Here is a 9,931-nt window from a genome sequence, read left to right as displayed (position 1 = left end):
GAATTGCGTCCTGCTGCCCCCCAAGGATAGCCTCCTTGAGGAAGGGCCACCTTTCCTGGACCCCCATACTAGCTACACACTGGGCTCTGAGTGCCTCCCTGACTACTGCCCTGAGCACATCAAAGTTGGCTTTCCTAAAGTCAAGCATTTGCGCTGTGCTAGTTGCCGTCCCCGCCTTTCTCTGAATAGTAAACTGGATCACTTCATGATCACTGTCCCCTAGCCTCCCTTGTACTAGCATATCCTCCACCAGGTCATCCCCAGAGGCTAACACCAGATCCAGTATGGTGTTTTCTCTAGTGGGGACGCGTACCTCCTGCGAGGTATAGGTCCTGTACGCACGTCAGGAGCTTTCGTGAGTGGCTAGACCTAGCTGACTGCTCCTCCCAGTTGATGTCAGGGTAATTCATATCACCCATGACCACAACATCCTTTGCATGCACAGCCTCCCCAAGCTTCCTGGAAAATTCCAGATCTAGCTCTTCCTCCCAATGTGGTGGCCTGTAGTAAACCCCTACCACCAGATCCCTCTGCCCCCGCCCTCCTTGAAGTTTGACCCACAGGCTCTCAGTTAAGCCTTCCTCTGGTCCCATTTGGAAGGTAGAACTGGTATACTGTTCCCTAACATACAGCGCAACCCCCCAACCTTTTTTCCCCTTCCTATCTCTTCTAAACAACCTATAGCCCTCTATGTCTACTGTCCAGTCAAAAGTTTAATCCCACCATGTCTCCACTAGGCCAACCAGGTCAATTTTACTACTTGCAAGCAGGAAAGCAAGCTCCTCCTGTTTGTTCCCCATGCTTCTTGCATTAGTGAAGAGATACCTTAATCCCTCTGTGGGAGCCTTGGGCACCCCCGCTTCCTGAGAGACAACTGATCCCTTGGTATATACCTGAGCTCTTACCTGGGCAGGTCCTACACCTGGCTAAGTTATCTCTTGCTCCTGTGGATCCTCAACCCCCAACGAACTTAGTTTAAAGCCAACCAGAAGACGTCAACTAGCCTGTAAGAAACTCTTACCTTTGGGGGAGAGATGGAGACCATCATGCCCCAGGATGCCCTGTGCTCTGAAGTATGGGTCGTGGTCCAGGAAGCCAAATCCAGCATGACAACACCAACTCCGGAGGTGCCAGTTCACCTCACGGATGCAGGCACTCTGCCACTGACGGCCTCTACTAACTGGGAGGAGGGACGAAAAGACCACCTGGGCCCCCAACTCTCTAAGCTTGGACCCCAGAACCACGTAGTCATCCATGATCTGGTTCAGACTACTTGATGATCTTCCGAGGTCCCTTCCAGCCCTACTGTCTATGAAATCTATGAAATCATTTCTGTCATTTTTCTATTTCCAGGGAGAGAGGATTTTCCTCAGAGATGTTCCTTTTCTCACAAGGCCATGTAGTCCTGTCCCAGGCTAGTTTTTCCCAATTTGTGGGGCCAATGTCACACTTCTTAATGTTTGTTTGCCTTGAGGGTGTTCTTGAAATGTTTCTTCTGGCCCCCACATGTCCTTTGTCCATGGCTGAATTGGGAGTATAGCATTTGTTTTGGTATATGTACATCAGACATATGCACACAATGCCCTGTCCACCGCATTTTATGTTGACTAATCAACACTTCTATACTGGTGGTGTTTGCATCAGTGAGGGTGCTGGCATTTGTGCATGATTCTCCCACTTTATGCCAAGGATATTTTGGAGATAGCACTGGTAATGGCATTTTCAGGTGGTTCCTATAGGTTACCCAAGCTTCACAGACATAGAGAAGAGTTGAGATTAGCACAGTCTTGTATAGTAGGAGCTTTGTTCGAGTCCTGATGTCACGACCATTGAACATGCGATGATTCAGTTTTCTGAAGGTGAAGCTGGCACATCAGATCCTATACTGGATCTCTTCATTGATGTTGACCTTCTTTGAGAGAAGGCAGCGGATGTATGCAAAATGTTTAACATTCTGCAGCTCCTGTCAGCAATGAGAATATTTGCTGGGGGTAGGAGGGGTGGGTCTAATTGGCCTGGAGCAGGCAGGTGAAATGCCACTGCTTTTCTGATGTTAAGAGTCAGCCCCAGACATTGCTATGCTTGAGATAAGTAGTTATGGGTTGTTTGTAGGTCCTTTTCTTCTCCCTAGGCTGAAGAACCATTACCATTGATCCTTCCTGACGCCTTTCTCATCTAGGGAAGGGCTGGGGCTCAGGCCAGGCACCATCTTGGCCACACAAACCAAGAGAGAAGGACCAGGACAGCCTCCAGGCCCTACAGAGGTGGGAACAAAGGGTTTTTCAGTTACTACCTTGTTATGCGTTTTTTGAGGTTAATGTTGTTCTTTCTGGGGAAAGACAGTGAATTGATGCATTAAAGGGAGTAGCCAAGACAATTTGTGGGAGATAGAGGTGTATGGAAGGGATCTCTTCTGAGTGTAGGCCAGGGAATGAGAGTGGGGGAGCATGCAGATGTGGGAAGTGGGAATAGGTTTTGTATAGTTATGTGGGAATGAGGTTTTGGGCTAGAGAGTTTGCTTTCTTGGGTAATAGGTAGGGAAGTAGGAATGGTGGGATAGGATGGAGATTTATAGTTACAGGGTGCAAACTGGGGAGTCTGTTGCTATTATCTTCTGAGTTCTCTATTATTGTAAGCCTTTCTGAGCCTTTCTGGGTAGGGTGAGATAAACATCTAAATGTTGTTGTCATTTGTCCTTCGAATTCAAAGATAAGCATGACATCATTGGGTAGTCTAGCTTCTGTAAGCATGTGAGTGGCTGATCAAACCAATTTGTGCCTTGAACTGCCTGTGGCACACTGAGAAAGAGATGCCTCTGGGTTGCTTGATCAACAGTGGATGTGCTGCTGTGGCAAGATTTACACTGGTTGCACTTCTGCTCTGCCTCAGCAGTTCTCCTTCACTCATGGATTGTAGCTCCAGTATGGATAAGGCTTTGCCAGGTGAAACACTCAAACAAGATCTTCCCAAGACTTTAGGTCAATGTTGAAACGTTTCAAGGATGACTTCAGGGAGTCCTTGAAATGTTTCATTTGGCCTCCCTGAGAGCACTTTACCACCTTTAGCTTGCTGTAGGTCTTTGGCAGTTGCTCATCTGACATACTGTTGACATGGCCTGCTTGTCTCAAGTAGACTCTTCAGATTTTATTAACAGTGGATGCTTGGAATGCCTGCCTGTGTGAGAACCTCCATGTCTGAGACCTTGTCTTGCTATCTTATCCTCATCAGTTTCCTCAGCCAGAAAATGTGAAAGTGGTTCAACTTCATAGCATGGTATCTGTGCACTGCCCAGGTTTTGCATATATACATCAGGATTGGCAACACAATGGCTTTGTAGACCTTCAGTTTTATTTGTTGACTGATGCCTCTGTGCTCCCACATATTTGTACATAGTCTGCCAAAGGCCAAACTTGCTTTGGCATTGGTTTCATCATCAATGTGAACTGCACATGACAGTATACTGCCAAAATAGGTGAACTCGTCCACTGCCTAGAGGGTCTGGCCATTCACTGTGGTGATAGGCTCTATGTAAGCGTTTCCTGGTGCAGGCTGGTGCCTCATTTCTGTCTTCTTAGTGTTGTCTGTGAGACCAAAGTTGTCATAAGCTGAAGAGAAGTGGTCCATATGCCACTACATGTCAGACTTGGATATGGTATTCAGGGAACAGTATCAGCAAACAGCAGATTATGAACAGTTACTTCCTGTAACTTCATCTTCACCTGTAGTCTCAAATTGAAGAACTTGCCATCAGTCTGGTATCTGATGTCATTCCCAATGTCACAGTCATGAAAAACATCTATAAGCATGGCAGAGACTGTTATACTGAAGAGTCTGCTTGACTCCACTGGTAACAGCCCTGCTTGACTCCACTGGTAACAGGGAATGGTTCAGAAGACTCACTGTCATCCACAGTGTAAGTGAGCATGCCATCATGGAATTGCCGAGCCATTGTGATGAATTTCCCTGGGCAGTCAATTTTTTCCATGATCTTCCAAAGGCCCTCATGACTGACTGTATCAAATGCTTTTTTCAGGTCAATGAAAGTCATGTACAGGTTGGAATTCTGTTCCTGGCATTTCTCCTGAAGCTGACAAGCTGCAAACACCATATCTATTGTCTCACACGCTTTCCTGAAGCCACACTGACTCTCAGACAGGATTTCTTGTTCAATGTGTTTCACCAGGGGATTCAACAGAATTCTGGTGAGGATTTTGCTGGCTATTGACAGCAAGGAGATGCCCCGATGGTTGTCACAGGATTATCTATTGCCTTTTCTGCTTGTACAAGTGAACAATGGTTGCATCCTTGTACTTCTGGGGTATGGTTCTTTGAGTCCACATTGACTGGAAGAGTTCAGTCAGTTTTGGGGCCATATACAAGCCTTTGGCCTTGTAGATCTCTGCTGGTATAGCATCTGCTCCAGGTGCTTTGTCATTTGACAGCAGGGTAATTGCTTTCACAGTCTCAGTCAGCACTGAAGGATCAGCAAGAGATGTTAATGTCTATGTGGGGCAGTCAGTCAATTGCCTCCTCACAAATAGAAGATTGTCGAATGATGAAGTTCCGCCCATCTTTGTAGTATCTTTCCTTTGTCAATGAGCAATGTGGTGCCATCAGCACTCAGTATTGGTGATGTTCCTGATGACAATGACCCATAGATTATCCTCAGAGCATCATAGAATTTCTTCATATAAATTCTGTCTGCGTAAGACTGAATCTCATGCCTTGTTGCTCAGCCATGAGTTTTGCATCTCTCTGAGTTCGTGTTGGATGACACTCTTGACGTTGTTGAAGGCTGCCTTGTTAGATGTTGAAGTGCTGTCTTCTAAACAGGCCTTATGGAGCCAATGTTTCTCATTCAATAGTCTTCCTGTATCACTATCATTTTCATCAAACCAATGTTGATGTGTACGTGAGGTGGAACCAAGGGTATTAGATGCAGCTGAGTATTAGGGCTGTATGAAGGTTTGGTCCCTGATTTGACTCTGCAGAGATTCAGCCTGATTCGGTTGCTGGATCGAATCAGAGGACCCTTTAATCTCTCAGAATTGAATCAAAACCCTCCAGATTGATTTGGAGAGATTCAGAAAGATTCAGAGATTCAGACATAGTAGCAGCTTTAAATGTTTTTTCTACTCACCTCAATGTACCAGGCAGCTCATGATCGCTGTGATGCTAGGGTGCATGGAGTGTCCCACACAAGTTTGAGGGGCTCCTCAGCACGTTCGGCATCAGACTCAGAAGCACTTGCAGTTCACTTCCGGGTCCACTGGGGGTCACACGGGGGCCCCCCATGCCTCCCTATCTCGGTAACTGGTGGCTCCTGGGTCTGGGGGGGCACCCAGGGTCCCCCTGCAGTTGACTGCCAAGCCAGAGGGGGCACGAGAGGTGGAGACTGCAGTACACTTCCCGGCAAACCTGGAAGTGATCTGGAAGTACTTCTGGTCCACTTCCAGGCTCACTGCCAAGCACATGAAGGGCCCCTCCTGCACTCCTGTGGGATGCTCCATGCACCCCAGGATTGCAGTGATCACAAGCCGAGCTTGCTACCTCAAGGTATTTGGAAAAACCTTTAAAGCTGTGTCTATGTCCAAATCACTGATTCTCTGAATCAGCATCGAATCTTCAGATTTGGATTCGGCCAGATTGAATTGGGGACAGTGATCTGAATCAACAGATTGAATCACTATCTCTGATTTTGGGTTGAATCCAAATCTAAATCAAATAGAGACTGCTTCACACACCCCTACTGGGTATACAGAATCTCTGAAGGCTGCCCAATTTTCCTCCATGTTATTGGAGTTTACATCAGTTCTTACTAGTTGGCTGCATAATTCTTCAACAAATGCCTGTTTCACATTCTTCTGTTTCGATTTGGAGACATTAAGCCTTTTTGGTGCTTTTTTGCTTTGTAGTTGTCTACTAGGATGTAACTGGATATTCGGCTTGGAGACTATGAGCCTGTGGTTAGTACAGCATTCTGCACTTCTCATGGCTTTTGTCACCGATATCCTGTGTGTCTCTTCTCCTGATGATGATCAATGAGATACACCTGCACTGTAAGCACTGGCATCTCAGACACCTTGTTGCGGCTTGGCTGGCAGAAGACCATGCTGGTGATGTGGAGGTGGTGTTCAGCACATTTCCTCAGCAGGAGGAGCCCGCTGCTGTTGTATTTCTCCAGGCCATTTTTTCTAATGATGCCTGGCTATGCCTGGTGGTCTGCACTGACTCTACCAGTAAAGTCAGTAAGGATGAGGAGCTTATCTGCCTTTGGTACTTCTGCAATAAGAGACTCCAGTTCTTCGTAAAATTAGTCCATAATGACATCTGGGTTTGTTATGGTGGGTGCATAAGCTCTGATGGTAGTGGCACATTTTTGCCCAGACAGTAGGAGTCCCATTAGCATGAGTGTGTCATTCACTCCCTTTGGGAGATTTGTAAGCTTGCTGACTAGCTGTGTTTGATGGCAAACCCAACACTAGTTTCATGTCGCTCTTCTTTACTATGGCCAGATCAGAAGAAGGTTTGGCTGGCTCCTTTTTCAGTTAGTTGTCCTTCTTCAGCTAGGCAAGTTTCACTGAGGGCTGCTATCTGAATTTTGATTCTGGCCAGTTCTCTACCAACTATAGCTGCTGTTCTCTCTGGTCTATCTGCTGTTGTACAGTCCATTTGTGTGTGCACATTCCAAGTACCAACGTTGAGTGATGTCACCTTTGTCTTTTTGATCTTTCTGGGTGATTTTTGACCACTAGAATGGGATCCCCATCAGCTGTAGTACTCTGACCAGGGTTAAGGTGAAGCAGACCATGTTTAAGGCACCATGAGCCCTTTGCTCATATTACAGAGGTGAGCAGTGTGATCCTAAGTAGGGCTGTTCAGTCCCCCATGAGGGATGCCAAATTTCACTGCTGCTTCAGTCCAGTGAAAAGCAACCCTATGCCCTGAGCCACCTGTGTGCAGGTCTGCAGATACAGTTCCTAGTGTATCCACCTGCTGTTTTGCCGCTTACCCATTGCTACAGGACTTGAGTGTGTCTGTGGGAGGTATAGATGATGTCATGACTTGCACATGAGTTGGACTTAAGTGAGGGAAAGTTACACAGAGTCACCCTCACTCTCTCATCCAGGCCCGTCTCAATACAGTGGCATGACACTATCAAGACATCTAGAGATAAATCTGGATGCAGTGGATGGCAATCAGTTCCTATTGCACCCAAACTGATGCCCTAGACTGCCCACACAGCTCTTGTCATATGCCTTCACAGCCAGGGAAATGAGCATATCTGCTCTGCCACCTGATGCATTAGCAAAGACTTTCCAGAGGGAGCCAGGTATAATCCACTCTGCTTAACAATCTGGCCCTGCCCTTGCTTTTATTTTGGGATCAGCTCCCCTAGCTTTTTCCTGCCAAGGAGCAACCCACAAGGCAGCAGGGACTTGGGTTTTAGGCTGACCCATACTCACCCTTTCCTGGAGTTTGGCCCTGGTGGCACTATCTAGGGGCTGGTCCACCATAAGCAGTCTCACCACAGTAACCCAAACCACAGTAGAGTGAATCTTTCAGTCATACCCAGTACCTTACATGTAAATAGTAATAACAACAACAACAACAACAACAAAATATCCATTCAAAAGAAAAGGATGCTAGTACACTGCTCATTCAACACTACAGGACTTGACACATCTTTCAACAAACACTAACAGGGTTAACAAAGACAGTTGCATGGCTCTGAGTTGTATTTATACCATCTTCCTTGATGTGAAGATGAAATGATGAGTAAACTGAGCTTTCAAACTTCGTTCACAGCAAGATTGAAATGTTTTGCATAATTTATTGTTCAGTCACCAGTTGACGATGGATTTAAATTTGGTATGTAACAATAAATTCTACTACCTGGAAGACTGTAACATCTAGCTGTGCTCCAAGCTGATAAATAATCTCTCTCTCTCTCAATGGACTAATACATTACACAAAGACACTGGGAAACCTCGACTGAACATTTGCCTGATTTAACCAGATGGACAGAAATGATGTCTAATGAATTCATTTTAAGAAAAGATGTTGCTGTGGGAGTACTGAACAGGTGCAATTCCTATTAACTTTGAAGGTTGTAGATTGAGGCAGTGACCATGCGGGGCTGGGCTAGGGAAGAGCTGCAATCTGTTGCCCACACACCCCTGCAATGGGCACCAGTTCTGCGGACAGGGAGTGGATCATGACTCTGCCCTGGGCCCCCACCTTGTGCTGTCTCTTCTCTGTGAACCCAGTGTCTCCATGGAGACTGGCTGGGACCCACGTGAGCAGGGCACGGAGCTGAGTGGATGGGATAGGGCTGTGTGTGGCCAACAAACCACATATGGGAGTGGGACAGGCAAGCATGGGCAGGTCCATCTTGGGGTGGTGACAGCATGGGGCTGGGATCCAGGGCAGAGCCATAATCCACTCCACTCCTTGCACACCCCGTTTGCAGAACTAGCACCTGTCCCAGGAGCATACAGGGAGTGAATCACACCTATGCCCTGGGCTCTGGCCTGGGATCCCAATCCCAATTCCGATCCCTAGCCCTGCCTGCTTGTCCCACTCCTGGACGCAGCTCCCTGTCTACCTGCAGCCACATCCCAGCCACCCAGCAATGTCCTGCCCACATGGGGCCCACCCCTTGTGATGGTTGCAGGGCAGATAGGTGTGGGGTATCTGGGCAGCAGGGTTGAGTCCAGGAGCAGGCTGGAAGGAACCACAACTGGAGCTGCCTGTAAATGGAGTCCAGTTGCCACGCTGTCCTAGCCCCACTGCACACCTGGGGGTCAGCAGTACCAGCTGCACACATCTCCCAGGCCTGGGTTGTGTGGAGCCAAGGGACCTACTACAAGCCAGACAAAATGCCTTGGCAGGCCAGATCTGGCCCATGGGCCATATTTTGCCCACCCCTCATCTAAGGAAATGGGTAGTTATTTGCTTGCTTTGAAAACAAACTTATTTTGTGGCTATTGCTTTTTTTCTCACATTAAGTTACTAATGAACTGGCAATAATTCATTAATTCCTGTACCATCAAGAGGTTTACAGAACAAAAGAAATTACATTTCACACTAAATATATTCTATCAAACTACTACTATTATAAACTAAATCGCAAGGTGGGGAGTGGGTGGCATGAGGCAGTAATAACAGGAAGCAGAGCAAGTAGGTTTCTAAACTGTACCCATACCAGATGGTTGGTATCTTAAATCAGTTACTATTGGAAGGCTGTTTAGTAGTCTGTGAGAAATAAATTGGCAGTCTCAGCAGAGAGGATGAGAAATTAATGGCCTCCTTTTAGAACAAGATTGAGACTAAGTGATTGAACAGCATGGGGAAGGGTGGCATTACCCACGCAGTCTGTGTTACAGATGATAAAAAAAGAGGGGGAGGGGTTGTCCTTATTCCAGCCCTGCTAGTAGAAGCTCGCCATTTTGCTGTTTAGGTTTCACATATTGGTACCTTGTGCTTTAAGCTTCACTTGAACTGAATAGGCTTTAGCCATCTTTCTTCCCTCCTGAACCTGTCTGGCAGACTTCTCAGGTACAAGCTCTCTCTTTTTATGTATGACACCTTCACAGAAATGGGACCACATGGTCAAGCTCTCATAGGTCCTCCAAACAAACGATGAATACCTGGACTCTGGAGTAATCTAAGCATACCCTTTCTCAGAGCTGTCCCTTGTATGCTTTAAGTTTACAGTTCACTTCTTCAGCATCATGTGATAGCGGGAGCAAAAAACAGTCCCAAAAACTAACCACTTTTTACCTAGCAAAAGAAATATGCTCTAGACAAAACAATGCAATGCTAATATGTATTTTGCTGGTCAGTGTGCAGTAAATACAGGTTCAGTGCAGTGATATATGCCAAAACATGCACACACCTAGCCCCTTCCTGTCAGCTCATCTGTGTT

Source organism: Crocodylus porosus, unplaced genomic scaffold (assembly GCF_001723895.1).
Source record: "Crocodylus porosus isolate Cpor-Errol unplaced genomic scaffold, CroPor_comp1, whole genome shotgun sequence".
NCBI lineage: Eukaryota > Metazoa > Chordata > Crocodylia > Crocodylidae > Crocodylus > Crocodylus porosus.
This window is presented reverse-complemented; position numbering follows the sequence as displayed.